Source organism: Protopterus annectens, chromosome 4.part0, assembly GCF_019279795.1.
Source record: "Protopterus annectens isolate FY-2018-M chromosome 4.part0, PAN1.0, whole genome shotgun sequence".
Taxonomy (NCBI): Eukaryota; Metazoa; Chordata; order Ceratodontiformes; family Protopteridae; genus Protopterus; species Protopterus annectens.
The window spans coordinates 1,026,073,808-1,026,090,349 of record NC_056733.1 but is presented as its reverse complement, the minus strand read 5'-3'; the positions used below and the strand labels follow the sequence as shown (position 1 = coordinate 1,026,090,349).

Here is a 16,542-nt window from a genome sequence, read left to right as displayed (position 1 = left end):
TCAACTATAGTTGTACTAGATTGTAATTAGTTTATTATGTGTGTAACAAGTGTCCATATATCAGCATGTTATATTCACCTGTACTACTATGTCAATTATAGTTGTACTACACTGAAATTAGTTTATTATGTGTGTAACAAGTGTGCATATATAAGCATTTTATATTCACCTGTACTACTATGTCAACTATAGTTGTACTACATTGAAATGAGTTTATGTGTGTAACAAGTGTGCATATATAAGCATTTTATATTCACCTGTACTACTATGTCAACTATAGTTGTACTACACTGAAATTAGTTTATTATGTGTGTAACAAGTGTGCATATATAAGCATTTTATATTCACCTGTACTACTATGTCAACTATAGTTGTACTAGATTGTAATTAGTTTATTATGTGTGTAACAAGTGTGTATAAATAAGCATTTTATATTCACCTATACTACTATGTCAACTATAGTTGTACTACATTGAAATTACTTTATGTGTGTAACAAGTGTGCATATATAAGCATTTTATATTCACCTGTACTACTATGTCAACTATAGTTATACTAGATTGTAATTAGTTTATTATGTGTGTAACAAGTGTGGGTAAATAAGCATTTTATATTCACCTTTACTACTATGTCAACTATAGTTGTACTACATTGAAATTTGATTATGTGTGTAACAAGTGTGCATATATAAGCATTTTATATTCACCTGTACTACTATGTCAACTATAGTTGTACTACATTGAAATTAGTTTATTATGTGTGTAACAAGTGTGCATATATAAGCATTTTATATTCACCTGTACTACTATGTCAACTATAGTTGTACTACATTGAAATTAGTTTGTGTGTAACAAGTGTGCATATATAAGCATTTTATATTCACCTGTACTACTATGTTAACTCTAGTTGTACTACACTGAAATTAGTTTATTATGTGTGCAACAAGTGTGCATATATAAGCATTTTATATTCACCTGTACTACTATGTCCACTATAGTTGTACTACACTGAAATTAGTTTATTGTGTGTGCAACAAATGTGCATATATCAGCATTTTATATTCACCTGTACTATGTCAACTATAGTTGTACTAAACTAAAATTAGTTTATTATGTGTGTAACAAGTGTGCATATATAAGCATTTTATATTCACCTGTACTACTATGTCAACTATAGTTGTACTAGACTGTAATTAGTTTATTATGTGTGTAGCAAGTGTGGGTAAATAAGCATTTTATATTCACCTGTACTACTAAGTCAACTATAGTTGTACTACATTGAAATTAGATTATGTGTGTAACAAGTGTGCATATATAAGCATTTTATATTCACCTGTACTACTGTGTCAACTATAGCTGCACTACATTGAAATTAGTTTATTATGTGTGTAACAAGTGTGCATATATAAGCATTTTATATTCACCTGTACTACTATGTCAACTATAGTTGCACTACATTGAAATTAGTTTATGTGTGTAACAAGTGTGCATATATAAGCATTTTATATTCACCTGTACTACTATGTTAACTCTAGTTGTACTACACTGAAATTAGTTTATGTGTGCAACAAGTGTGCATATATAAGCATTTTATATTCACCTGTACTACTATGTCCACTATAGTTGTACTACACTGAAATTAGTTTATTATGTGTGCAACAAGTGTGCATATATCAGCATTTTATATTCACCTGTACTATGTCAACTATAGTTGTACTAAACTAAAATTAGTTTATTATGTGTGTAACACGTGTGCATATATAAGCATTTTATATTCACCTGTACTACTATGTCAACTATAGTTGTACTACATTGAAATTAGTTTATTATGTGTGTAACAGGTGTGCATATATAATCATTTTATATTCACCTGGACTACGATGTCAACTATAGTTGTACTACATTAAAATTAGTTTATTATGTGTGTAACAAGCATATATATAAGCATTTTATATTCACCTGCACTACTGTGTCAACTATAGTTGTACTACATTGAAATTAGTTTATTATGTGTGTAACAAGTGTGCATATATAAGTATTTTATATTCACCTGTACTACAAAATCATCTATAGTTGTACTAGATTGTAATTAGTTTATTATGTGTGTAACAAGTGTGTGTATATAAGTATTTTATATTCTCCTGTACTACTATATCAACTATAGTTGTACTGCACTGAAATTAGTTTATTATGTGTGTAACAAGTGTGCATATATCAACATATTATATTCACCTGTACTACTATGTCAATTATAGTTGTACTACACTGAAATTAGTTTATGTGTGTAACAAATGTGCATATATAAGCATTTTATATTCACTTGTACTACTACGTCCACTATAGTTGTACTACACTGAAATTAGTTTATTATGTGTGCAACAAGTGTGCATATATAAGCATTTTATAATCACCTGTACTACATCAGCTATAGTTGTACCACATTGTAATTAGTTTATTATGTGTGTGTAACAAGTGTGTGTATTTAAGCATTTTATATTCACCTGTACTATGTCAACTATAGCTGTACCACATTGAAATTAGTTTATGTGTGTAACAAGTGTGCATATATAAGCATTTTATATATACCTGTACTACTATGTCAACTATAGTTGTACTACATTGAAATTAGTTTATGTGTTTAACAATTGTGCATATATAAGGATTTTATATTCACCTGTACTACTATGTCAACTATAGTTGTACTACATTGAAATTAGTTTATTATGTGTGTAACAAGTGTGCATATATAAGTATTTTATATTCACCTGTACTACTATATCAACTATAGTTGTACTACACTGAAATTAGTTTATGTGTGTAACAAGTGTGCATATATAAGCACTTTATATTCACTTGTACTACTATGTCAACCATAGTTGTACTAGATTGTAATTAGTTTATTATGTGTGTAACAAGTGTGCATATATAAGCACTTTATATTCATCTGTACTACTATGTCAACCATAGTTGTACTAGATTGTAATTAGTTTATTATGTGTGTAACAAGTGTGCATGTATAAGCATTTTATATTCACCTGTACTTCTATGCCAGCTATAGTTGTCCTAGATTGTAATTAGTTTATGTGTGTAACAAGTGTGTGTATATAAGTATTTTATATTTACCTGTACTACTATTTCACCTGTAGGTGTACTACATTGTAATTAGTTTATTATGTGTGTAACAAGTGTGTGTATATAAGCATTTTATATTTACCCAACCTACTACGTCAGCTATAGTAGTACTACATTGAAATTAGTTCATTATGTATGTAACAAGTGTGAAGCCGCGGTGGTGCAGCGGTAGCGTTGTCGCCTCACAGCAAGAGGTTCTCCCATTCTATTCTCGGCTGGAGCGCCTTCTGTGTGGAGTCTGCATGTCCTCCCCGTAGTCTAGTGGCATTCGAAAGACATGCGTGTATGGGCATGCCTTCATTGAAGGTTGGGTGTAGGGCTGGCACCTCGGCACCATAAAAATCGACTGCCAATCCGACCCCTTACCGGGAAAAGCCGAAAGAAAAACAACATGTGTGTAACAAGTGTGCATATATAAGCATTTTATATTTACCCTGTACTACTATGTCAGCTATAGTTGTACTACATTGAAATTACTTTATGTGTGTAACAAGTGTGTATATATAAGCATTTTATATTCTCCCAAACTACTACATCAAGTATAGTTGTACTACATTGTAATTAGTTCATTGTGCATAAGTGTGTGTATATATTCTAAATGAGCTACTGTTTTAAGAATTTTTTCCTCCTTCTCTGCTGTATGTACTCAAAATGTGTACCTTGTGATGTACTATATAAACTATTTGTGTTTCATGTGGACCTTTTTTCCCCAGGCATCCACTGAAATTGGGCTCTGCCTGACCCAGTGGACTTTCTTGGTAAACAAATGCCAATAAATAGATAAATAAATAAATAAATACATTTAATGTAAAAAGAATAACAGTGAATAATATTTTTATTTAACTGATTTACATTTTTGTTACAGAGGTAGAGTACTGATCATACAATCACCAATTGCAGGCTCTGCTCGGATTACAATAACAAAGTAATAGCAGTAAAAGTTACAATAGTAGAAATAAAATGAACAAATTATGTTTAAGTATCAATACATTACCACAGTATATATATGCACACACACACACACACACACACACATATATATATATATATATATATATATATATATATATATATATATATATATATATATACATAAAAATAGATATAGCTAGGATAAGCACACAGATGAGGTGCAGTGGGGGAAGCCCCTTGCTTCCCCTTACTCATGTTTGCTAACCCTAACCCTGTCCCTATACCTAACCCTAATTCTATGCATTATCTTATGAAAATGTCTTTTCTTAAACCACTTAAATCACCCCACTGTTGCCTGGAATAGGCTCCCACTAGAAATCAAGACACTTACACATCCTAAACAATTTAAGACAGCCACCAAAGAGCACTTTAAAAGTCACTGGTCCTGCCACTGCACTCTCCCTCTTTAAACATCCCCTACTTCTCATACCTTAACCTACTTTCTGCCCTTAACTCACTCTTCTCACTAGCTCTCTCTAATCTTCCTTCACTACTCTTTCTACTGTCTTCTAAAATCTATTAAGCAAATTGCCTCAGAGAAACATTCTATTGTATTTGTCTTGCCTTCATGCAACTACATCATGATAAAACTGGGTTTTTATAACCACTTACCCCAAAAACTATACTCATCTTAATGACATATTTCTTTTTATACATCTTGAAATAGTTACGCTATATTCCTGATTACTGACACTGTATAACATTGTATTGCTACTTAATGCCTTGTAATAATCCTGTAACATTGCTGTTTAATGCTAATTGATAATGAAAATTGTATAATATGTTGGAGCTTTTCTCCCCAGGCCTCCACTGAAAAAGGGCTCTTCAGCTCAGTTGGACAATCCCGGTCAACAAATGTAAAATAAATAAATAAATAAAAATAAATAATACATGGACACACACAACGGTATATACGGAAAGCACTAAATCTGTCCCCTTACCTAGCCCTTACTATAACCCTTACCCACAAACACTCAGTCACACACACACACACACACACACACACACACACACACACACACACACACACACACACACACACACACACACACACACGCACACACACACGCAATGAACTACATCCTCTTCTTAACTAAAAACAAACAAAACCCCTTAACAATCCACAGCATAGGCAAAAAAAAGAAGTTATGTACTCACCATAACGTTCCATCTGAGTAGTTGTACTTCATTTGTCTTCAACCTGTGGGAATACGGATCTGTGTCGGATCCGAGCCAGCAAAGATTACAAGCATCAGCTCTGAGCTCCAGACTCCTCCCCTTACCTTCCATCCCCAGATCTCGTTTGCCGCGATTTGCGATAGCATCATGTCTCTGAAGCTCCAGTTAGCAGGGTACTTTTCTGGTATTGTGTTACTAATTTCTGTTTTTGTTAGCCATTTTAGCTTAGTGTAGGTATCCTTTCTCCCCTCCCATTGCATTGGCATCGTGTGTAGGCTTTTAGTAGTTGTTAGGTAGTGTAGTTTGTCTCTGTGTACCCCTCTCCCCTTTTCTAGTCAGTTTAGTGTGTGGTGAGTGGGTGTGTGTTAACGTTTCAGTGGAAAGTTTTGTCTTTTCTTTCCTAGGATGGCTGAAAACCTTATTTTTAAGCGCTGCACAGAGTGTGGCCATAAGCTCTCCCCAGCAGATGGCCACAGTCTGTGTGTACTGTGTTTAGGTGTGGTACACCTTAATGTTGACTGTGCCATTTGTATGGGGTTTAACCCCTGGGTGTTGAAAGACAGAAAGGCCAAGTTGGCCCTCAAGGGGCTTTTTCCTGCCACTGATCCTCCCTCCTCAGCTTCAGTCATGGTGGCTGCTTCTCCCGCTTCTCTGCCTCTGGCCTCCCCTCCCTTCCAGGCTGGGACTCAAACTCCCGCTTCTAAGCCTGTGGTAGCAGAGCAGAGAAGGGGTAGAGAGTGGGAGAGAGAGTTGAGGCCGAAAGAGAAGAGGAAGAGGTCTCCAGACCTCTCATCACTCAGTAAATCTGCTCGGATCTGTGACTCCCCCAGACTCCGATCTCCGAGGTTCTCCCCGGAGTTGGATGAGGCACGCTCAGTCTCCCGGGCCTCAGCTCAACCGACCTACCTGGTTTGAGTCTGTGACCTCATCTTGGTCCACCCAGTCTCTCTCGGACATGGATCTGGATAAGATGATGAGGCACTTCATCCGTATGCAGATCCAGATGGGAGTCTTGTCAGCCCCCCTTCCCTCAGGAGGGGGCAGCTCGCTTCCATTTTTTTTCCAGTCTATCACTCCTTCCCCAGTCAAACCTTCAGCTTCAGAGTTCTCGGATCTGAGGTTGCCTTTGGTCGGAGTGTCGGTGCCGACGGTCCTCATGACCTCGATGCCGGCAGCTGCCTAGAGCATCTTGGATCCAACCAGTTCGGATCCGAGCTGCTCTCAGAGCCGGAGCCTGGGGATCAGCTCTGAGGGAGTGGAACCTTTTCTATCGGCTCTTACTTTGTTGGTCCAGGTTCCCTCTCTCACAGCTCTGCCCACTTTGGGTCTGGCTCCAATTCTCTCATCGGATCCAGGGAGACTGGCCTCCTTATTGGCTTCACAGGAGGTCCACTCTCCTTCGGCATTTGATGTGGTAGAACGAGTCCTCTCCATTTGATCGAGGCCCCCGTCTGCCCCCTCGGGCTCCACCCAGACCCCCTCGGCTCTGTCTACAGTCCCTGTCATCTTACCAGAGGAACAGCCTGTGGCCAAAGGGCCCCAGACAGTTCCCCCCGAGGAACAGATGGCTTGTGAGTACTCCCCGGAGAGCCCCATGGAAGATGTGCCTCACAAGCATATGTGTAAGAGGAGGCACTTGGACTCCCCTGAGTCCCTGACTAAGGACACAGACTTAGATAAGGGGGAGGGCTCCCCAAGGTCACTTCCCGATGATGTCTCCTTTGGAGACATCATGGAGATCCTGCGCCAGTGGGGAGGTTGGTTTGCTCCCAAGCCCTCCTCTGAGGAGTCTGTGTTTCTGGAGACCTTCGGCACTGGCCCGTCTATGTCTTGGGTGTTCCCTCACCTGTGGATCCTTTAGTGGATTTGATCACATCGCGGTATGGAAGGAACCTGATACCATGGAGCTGATCCCCAAGTGCCCAGATAAGGTTTTGAGACCCCCCCCATAGACAGGCCTTCCTGGAACAAGGGATCCCCTGTGGACGCCATGGTGGTAGCAGCAGTCACTAAAAGGGAACTATCGCAGGAAAGTTCCTCGGTCCACCCTCCTGACAGAAGATGGACCGACTAGGGAAGTGGATGTATGCTTCAGCTACCTTTTCTATAAGAGCACTGAACTACTTGGCCCATGTTACGAGACTCCAATGCGACCGGGTGAAAGAGCTGGAGGAGTCCCCACCAAAGTCCATGTTGCAGGAGGACAAGGCTTTGTTCTCCGAAAAATGGCCACTTTGAGAGCAGTATCGAATACATCCATGCGACTCCTCTCATGCAACGGAAGGAGTGGCTAGGGTGGCTGAGTCCGGTGTAACCATGAGGTGTAATGCCTCGCTCAGGTTGTGCCAATTTACTGAACCCTTTAAGGGGTCCTTTGCTAATTCCCCTTTTGACGGCTCGACTCTGTTCGGTAAGACCATTAAGGATACACTAGTCCAGAGTGAGAAGGACGGGAAGACACTGTCTGCCATAGGGATCCACTTCTCTAACCCTCAAAGGTCCTTTTCCCAGAACCAGAGAGGGCAAAAGAAGATGTGGTTCCGGAAGTCTCAGTATTCCCGGGACACTCAGGGCTCTTCTTCCCCCAGAGACAGAGGGGGTCAGAATGGACGCCGGCCCAGAGGCTGAGGGGGTCCACAAAACTTCGGGTCTCGAGAACCTTTCTCAGACAGATCTGGGCAGCAACCCTGAGGGGTTGCCCAACTGCTCTACTCTGGAGACAATCGGGGGACGATTGTCCTTGCACCCAGTGGCTTGGGCGTCCATAACAATGGACCATTGGGTGCTGCAAATCATATCCAGAGGATATTCTATCCCCTTCATGGGTTCCCCAACCCCTCCCAAATACCTCCTTGACATTCCACCCATGCAAAGGGAGGCAGCAGCACAGGAAATTTTCAAGCTGCTAGAAAATTGAGCCATTGAAACTGTCCCCCCAGATCAGTCCTGATCGGGGCTTCTACTCCAGGTTCTTTTTGGTACCAAAGAAAATGGGGGACTTAATGCACATTCTGGACCTCTCCATCCTGAACCTGTTAGTGGCCAAAGAAAAGTTCTGGATGGTCACTCTACAGTCCATCATGCCGTACCTGCAAGAGAGCGACTGGATGTGCTTGTTAGATCTCCAGGATGCTTACTATCACTTAAAGATGCACAGAAGCTCCAGGAGGTTCCTCTGCTTTCAGCTAGGGGCCAATCCTTACCAATTTCAAACCCTACCCTTTGGTCTCACCACAGCCCCCAGGGTATTTACCAAAGTGATGGCAGTGGTAGAGGCTCACCTGAGACTTCAGGGGATTCAGGTCTATCCGTACCTGGACGAGCGGCTCTTCACTGCTCCCACCAGGCGTCTACTTTCCCAAACTAGGGACTACTTTCTGACACTTGCCCTGAGTTTGGGTATCACAATCAACACATCCAAATCTCTACTAGAGCCTGTACAGGTGATAGACTACATTGGTGCCAGGATAGACACACTCCAGGGAAAAGTGTTCCTGACCTCGGAGAGAGTTCAAAACCTCAGGATGCATGTCTCCCTAATTTATCATTCTCATTTCCCGACAGCGGAATCTGTACTGAGGGCCCTAGGCTCGATGGCGGCAACCATAACTCTCCTTCCATGTACCCGACTACACATGCGGATTCTTCAGTGGACTTTGGCAGTTCAGTGGTCCCTGTTGGATTTACCACTAACCTATCCTATCCACCTAAGTCAAGTGTGTCGGTCATCTCTCATATGGTGAATGAGCTCTCTGGACATTTTGGAGGGACGACCCTTCGTTCCAGCCCTGGCCCAAGCCACAGTGACCACGGATGCCTCCCAACTCAGGTAGGGGGTATTGTTCGGGCAGGACAGTCCAAGGCCTTTGGTCCCCCATGGAGACAAGTCTGCATATCAATGTCCTAGAGATGAGGGGGTCCTTCTAGCATTGCAGGCCCTTCATGCCTTTCTTCCTCTGGTGACGACTGCTGTTCAGTCAGACAACATCAGTACTAATCTATGAACCTATGAACCTATGAGCATGTCGGTAGTCTGGTACATCAACAAACAGGGAGGGACCAGATCTTATCCCCTTTGTCGCGAGGCCAAGAGAGTGTGGGAATGGGTGATCTCCACCGGTCACTTTCTTATTTCAATGCAGATTCTGGGACGGTCGAACATTCTAGCAGACAGGCTAAGTCGGACCATTCTGATGCTTTATGAGTGGTCTCTGAATCTGTCAGTAGCGGAACAGATCTTCAGCGAGTCGGGTCAACCTTGCTGCGATCTCTCTGTATCTCCTTCCAACGCAAAGTGCAACAGGTTTTCTGCTCTGAACCCCCCGCTGGGGGAGTTCCCCAGAGATGCTGTAGTTCATGCTTGGCCTCCTGGTCTTCTGTATGCTTACCCTCCAGTCCCTCTCATCCTGAGGTTTCTGCAGAAAGATTGTTGACTGGGGAGCATGGTGATCCTCATTGCCCCATTCTGGCCTCGCCAGGTATGGTTTCCCTTCCTTTGGTATCACCTTCTGGCTCTACCGTGGATCCTAGATCCCTCTCAGGATCTGATTTCACACCATCGGGGGTGCCTCATCTAAATCTGGACAGCCTGAAGCTCACAGCTTGGCTGCTCCAGTTTCTGTGATCATTAGGACTCCCGGACTTTCCTCCTCAGTTAAGTCTATTTTGGTAGCTGCTCATAAGTCTTCAACCAGAAAGGTTAATCGCAGCAAGTGAAAATGTTTTTCTTTTTGGGCCTCTCAAAGGAGTTTGGATCCTTTCATGGCTCCTATTTCCAATATCCTTGATTTCCTAGCTGATAATTTCCAGCACCGAGCTAGTTCTTCTACTGTCAAAGTTCAATTGGCTGCTATTTCTCATTTTCATGTGGGCGAGAATTCTGCATCCTTGGCATCTTCTAGACTGTGTAAAGCCTTTATTAAAGGTACCTTTTAGCTACGCTTCCGGTCAAAGATCCTGCTCCCCCCCGTGGGACCTTACTATGGTTCTTCAAGCTCTGGTCGCCCCACCTTTCGAGCCTGCTGCTACTGTTGATCTAAAATTTCTATTGTGGAAAACAGCCTTTCTGGTTGCTATTACCTCTTCTAGGAGGGTTTTGGAATTGCATGCCTTGTCCATAAAATTTCCGTACATGATTTTTCATAAAGATAGAGTTTCCCTTCACACCAATCCATCCTTTCTTGCTAAGGTGGTATCACCAGTCGATATCAATCAGACTATAAATTTGCCTGTGTTCTTTCCCAATTTTACCAACAAAATGGAATACAAACTACACATGTTGGATGTTCACCGACAGTTACGATTTTATTTACTCAGGACAAAAAATTTCCGTAAATCTGATCAATTGTTTGTCTTGTTCTATAGACCCTTTTTGGGCAAACCTATTTCCAAAGTCAAGATAACTAGATGGATTTCTTCATGCATCCTGCAGGTCTACAAGGACAAAGGCATGTCTCCTCCAGGTCATTTTAAAGCTCATTCCACCAGGTCCATGGCTACATCTGCAGCTTTCTGGTCTAGTGTATCTTTAGATGACATTTGCTCAGCAGCTACTTGGTCTTCATCTCATACGTTTATCTCCCATTATAAATTGGATTTGACATCTAGAAGGAGAGCATCCTTTGGTGCTCAGGAAAATCTTTCAATGAGGGCCACCCAGGAGTTTAGTATCTGATGAGTCTGTCCCACAGGTTGAAGATCAAATGAAGTAAACTACTTCAAATAAAGAAGTTATGTACTCACCATAACGTTCCATCTGAGTGGTTGTACTTCATTTGTCTTCAACCATCCCTCCCTCCTTCTCCTGGACCTTTGGCGCATGTTCAGCCTGCGGGCTGTAAGTATAGGTCAAAAGTTTGTTATCAGGTCAGGTTATAAATGTAAGTTCAACAAACTCGATCTGGGGTTGGAAGACAAGGGAGGTGGATTATGGGTAAGTTGAAACTTCTAACCATTTAAATGGAGATAGCTGTAGAGCGCATAATGGTATATTTAATTAGCAGGGGGGGGCGTAAAAAAATTATTTTTTTGTTTTTATTTTTTTTTTTATTTAAATTTCAAAGTTTCAAAACTTCAGTCTTATGGTCTTGACCATAAGAAATTCAACAGAAGTAGACCCATATATACATACGTATACACACACACACACACACACACACACACACACACACACACACACACACACACACACACACACACACACACACACACACACACACACACACACACACACACACACACACATATTCATCTCTCTGTCTCTGTCTCTCTCTCTCTCTCCCTGTATATATATATCTATATATATATATATATCGATATATAATATCTATATCTATCTATCTATCTATCTATCTATCTATATATATATATATGTTTATGTGTGTGTATGTACATAAATATATATATATATATATATATATATATATATATATATATATATATATATATATATATATATATATATATATATATCTATAGTGGATATATACAGTGAGTGGCATAATGGTTAAGGTCTCAACCTCACAGATACAAAGTAGAGGGTTTGATACAAGGTAGAGGGTTTGATTCTGATCTATGGTATTGGCTGGGCTTGTAATAGTCTGCATCTTTAATTTGTCTACAAGGGTGGGAGGTTGGCATAGTGGTTAAGGTGTTCACCTTACAGGCACTATGTACAGGGTTTGATTCTCATATAGGGTAATTGTCTGGGCTTTGAATTGTGCACAAGGACAGCCTGGTACTAATTTAAAGGGGTTGGAGCATGGCATAATGTTAAAGTGTTTACCCTACAGACACAAGATGCAGTGTTTGATCCTCACATGGAGTAATTGTAATTGGCTAGGCTAAAAATGGCTAACAAGGGCAGTTAGCCTAGTACTAATCTATGAACCTATATATATAGTGCTCTATTCTATTCTTCGAAATTACAATACTACTTACTTTATCAAAGAACAGAAATATGAACCCACTTCAGCGAAAGTGCATTTAAGCAAAAATGCACTTTTGTGAATTACACTTTACCGAAGCATGGTACAGTGTGGGTAAGGGAATATACCCTTTTCCTCCACTGTAGTGTGATCTTGGAACTAGTATATTTAAGTAGCAGGGGTGTGGTGGGTGCAGGTGTGTTTGTAGTGTTTTTTAATGTGTGGCTTTGTGCACTGGTAAAGTGTAATTCACAAAAGTGCATTTTCGGTTAAATGCAGTTTTGCTGAAGTGGGTTCATACTTCTGTTCTTCAATAAAGTGTAATTTTGACAAACAGAAGTAGACCCATATATATACATACATATAGACACACACACACACGCACACACACACACACACACACACACACACACACACACACACACACACACACACACACACACACACACACATAGTTAGATTTATATATTAGTTGCAGTAGCTTGACAGGCAGTACACTTGTCTTGGATGTAAAAGACTGTGGGTTCTATTCCCACATCACGTAATTAGATTAATGTTTCCAATACTGACACTGCATTGCAGCATAAGGGGCTACTGCACAACTGAGTGCCATCCTTTGAATGATCCATTAGTCTGAGGACTCACCTGCCTGAGCTGATGGTAGCTCAGGTGGATGTAAAAGGTCACATGGCATTTATCAAACAGAGTAAAAGAAGTTCCCTCTCCCTTGGACAAATTTACCCAAGTCAGTCTGAATACCATCTCGGGTATCCGCCTTGAACAGAGGCCATTGCCTTAGCGGGACCACCCTGGTAGTGAATAAATAAATATGTATATATAGAAGAAGGCAACAGGCCGTAACCGTGAAACTTAGTATCCATGCATACTAAGTAAGTTTCAAACCAGATTTCTGCCTTCCGATATGAAATAAGAAGGCGCCTTAGGTAACAGGTTCACAGGTAAGTTCACAGGTAAGTACTAGTGTAGCTGCTCTTGCGGAACATTTTTTAGCCTAGACAATATCCCTTTTTGTGCTTGAATTGATATATCTCATTTGGTTAGCGACTGGCCGTTTCCATTCTGTGATATAATTATATATTACCCCTAAAGAGAATAACTGGGATCATAACATACATATCTTGAGGGGACCCATGCCTGGGATAAAGCATTTAGGAGCTGCCTGTGTCCATTAGTAGTACAGGGGCAGTCCTGGGGTAACTTTTCTGTTTCTCATCCATAGATCCAAGCTGCACTTGAATATGGACAGGGATGAACTTTGTTTTACGTGGATGGTGGGTCTGTTCCAGAACACAGGTATCCTCTGCAAGACATACCTGTCCTTCTGATCTGTTCTATTGATTTTGGAGAAGATGTCTAGATCCCTAGACTGAGTAATTCTGATGACATTTGACTTACTGACATTCAGTAAATCCATCAGTACTGGGCTGGAGGATGCGTTGTATGCCAGACGTGGGTCACCTCTTAGCAGTCTGTAGGATACCGAGCATAGTGGTAGGGCTTTCAGTTGGTCCATGTAAGACATGTTGTTTATGCCTTGTATCCTTTTAGTAACATATCACTGTGGGGGTTTCAGTTGTTGCATGTGTCTGGAGAGATACATGCTGTAAGGGGCATTATGTTCATTGAGGGATGAGTAAAGAGGAACAATGACATTCCTAGATATAGACCTAATCCTTTTATTTATAAGCTGTGCTTATAAATGGACACATGTTGGTCAAAAATTAGGTCACGGTCCACATAAGTTCCTAAATCCTGAACAAATGGATTAACCCTTAGGGGCATGTTATTAATGTGGTGGTTCCCTGGGATAGATGACTTCCCAAAGGATACAATAATGCATTTTTTGGCATTTAGTTTCATTCCATTATTTGGGACCAGTTATTTATTTGGGATAACCTTTTCTGAGGATGGCTAAGTCATTTGGAGATTCAGTGACTGCTCCTAGATTGCAAACATCTGCACACTTAGTCAGCCAGAGCTTTTTGGTATTGTTTTACTTCAGAAAAATTGATGCTGAACAGGAGAGCTTCCAGCATAGAACCCTAGTAGAATCCACTAGCGAATGGCCTCTTTGTGGAGGTAACTTCCCCAGTTTTGATTTCCTGCATTTTACCCGTCAGCCAGCTGGCAATCCAATGGGTGATACATGGGTTTATTCCCAGTCTATTTAGCGTTTCTACTATGCCCAAGTAGGGAATTGTGTCAAAAGCTTTGGCCAGGTCGCGGTAAGCTGTGTGTACCATTTTGCCTTCATCCATTGCTCTGGTGACCTTTCAAAAAAAAATCACCAGGTTAATTAAGCATGGACTGTCCTTGATAAATCCAGACAGAGATGAGTCCAGTGTTTGGAGGTTCCCTGTGCCCTGACTGATTAGTTCCATGATAAGTCTTTCCATGGCTTTGCATATGAGGCTGGTCATACTTATGGATCTGTAATTGCCTGGGTCTGTGGAAGGTCATCCCTTATGTGGGAATGACTGTAGCTGTTCTCTATTCTCTTGTTACAAAGCCTGTATGGTTATAGGTATTATTATTATTATTATTATTATTATTATTATAATCTGTTATAATAATAATAATAATACCAGATTGTTATTAGTACTTACCTGTATGGTTAGTTATGAAATATACTTTTAACAAGGTGTCTTGCATTTCCTAAATGTATTATGTGATGTACAACAATCTGTCAAGCTCTGACTTGTGGTAGCACATTTCACCAAAGCCAACTCGGCAGGATAATATTCCCCTGAATTAAAAAAGAATGTATGCTCAGAGTAAAGCGCTGCATCGAGTTTGCAAGAATTCAAAGAATAACTGTAGCTCTGTACTGCATCCTTTTCCAATCATAAATTGTTTTTGAATTCACTGGAGAGTTGTTATTAATGTGTCAATAGCCACATCTGTGCAAGCATATGTTCTGGGTCCGCTTTAATTTTTTTGTAGGACAATGAAAGTCTTTTACACTCTGCTGAATTGTTATGAATTATTGATTGCCTACATCTCCTATGAACAACAATAAAATAATAAACAATATGGAACTTTGTCAGTATCTTAGTAAACTTTTCAGTTGCGTTTTCTTTTAAACCTCTTAAAAAATTGTTTCGTTTGCACATCATAACAACATTCCCTGCTTTTAGCTTCTCTTGTTATAACAGACATAGGAAAATATATTTACACAAACACTTGAGAAATCACTACATACCGGTTTGCCATCTAATCCAAGTGGGCCCTGGAAAACAGAAACAAATGATACTGTCAGAGCATTGCATTTTATTTAATTATATTGTAATTAAAACATTTTCATTTTTAATCATTTACATTCAGAAACAAAATGTCAGACAAGAAAACAAGTGCTGCAATAAAAAATGAAGCTACAGGATGTCAGGAATTATATATACCTGCAATATTATCATTGTTGCTACAATTCACTTTAATTTGCTGTGCATTATAGTGTATTCAGTAACGCAAAACACACTATACAATCCTTTTTCTAGCATATTTCATGACTCTTATACAATCTATATACTTTGGTAACTTTCTTTGAAAATCTTGTCCATATGTTCAACAAATGACAATCTGTTGCCAACAGTGATGCCCCAGTCTTTAAAATCAGTAATCCTTTCCAATTCTTATTTGCATATATTATAGTGGTAATTAAAGTGCATAGGGCCAAAATATGTACTCTTCATATTACAAGCCTTGATAGTCATTTTATTCATACAAACTCAGGAGGTTATTAATGGTCTACTATAAAATGTAGCAGCTTTTAAACCAGAGATAATTTTGCATACTCTGATATCACTTGCACAAATGGTGAGTAAATTGACTCTTGTACTTCAAGATCAGCCAAATAGTTGTTGGATAAATTCAATCCCAACATGGAACCTTGACAGTCTCCCTGGCTGGCAACCCATCATTTCCTGTACCCATCATTTTAAACACATTATACATTATAAACCATTTGACAGGCACTTCAACAACCAATTGATCCAAAAGGAACAGTCTAGATAAGTTATTTTTATATCAAAAACTTGACATTGTGTAAAAATGTACTACTGAAGTCAATATAATCTTAATATGTCTGAAGATCATAACAGAATTAATAGCATTGTTATAAAATAAATGATTACATAATTTACACAAAACTAAGTATGTAAATGGATGTGTACTATATTCCTGCCATGCAGTTTAGAGTTAAAATTTTCACAATAAGAACATTCTCCATTAGCTTTCCAGTACAAGAGTTAGTGTATTATATATCTACGCCCTAAAGTACAAGACAATAGGCTGACAGGTCTGATTTTTTTATTACC

The 16,542-nt window shown here is 39.8% G+C and overlaps 1 protein-coding gene across 1 annotated transcript in view; it reads right to left on the bottom strand.

Moving 5' to 3' along the window:
• Window positions 1-15,462, bottom strand: part of COL23A1 (collagen type XXIII alpha 1 chain) — a 730,410-nt gene extending 714,948 nt beyond the window's left edge. The window contains exon 1 of the mRNA XM_044068962.1: window positions 15,432-15,462. The gene's annotated coding sequence lies outside the window, so the exon portion shown is untranslated. The remainder of the gene's footprint in view (window positions 1-15,431) is intronic.
• Between the last annotated feature and the right edge of the window lie 1,080 nt (window positions 15,463-16,542).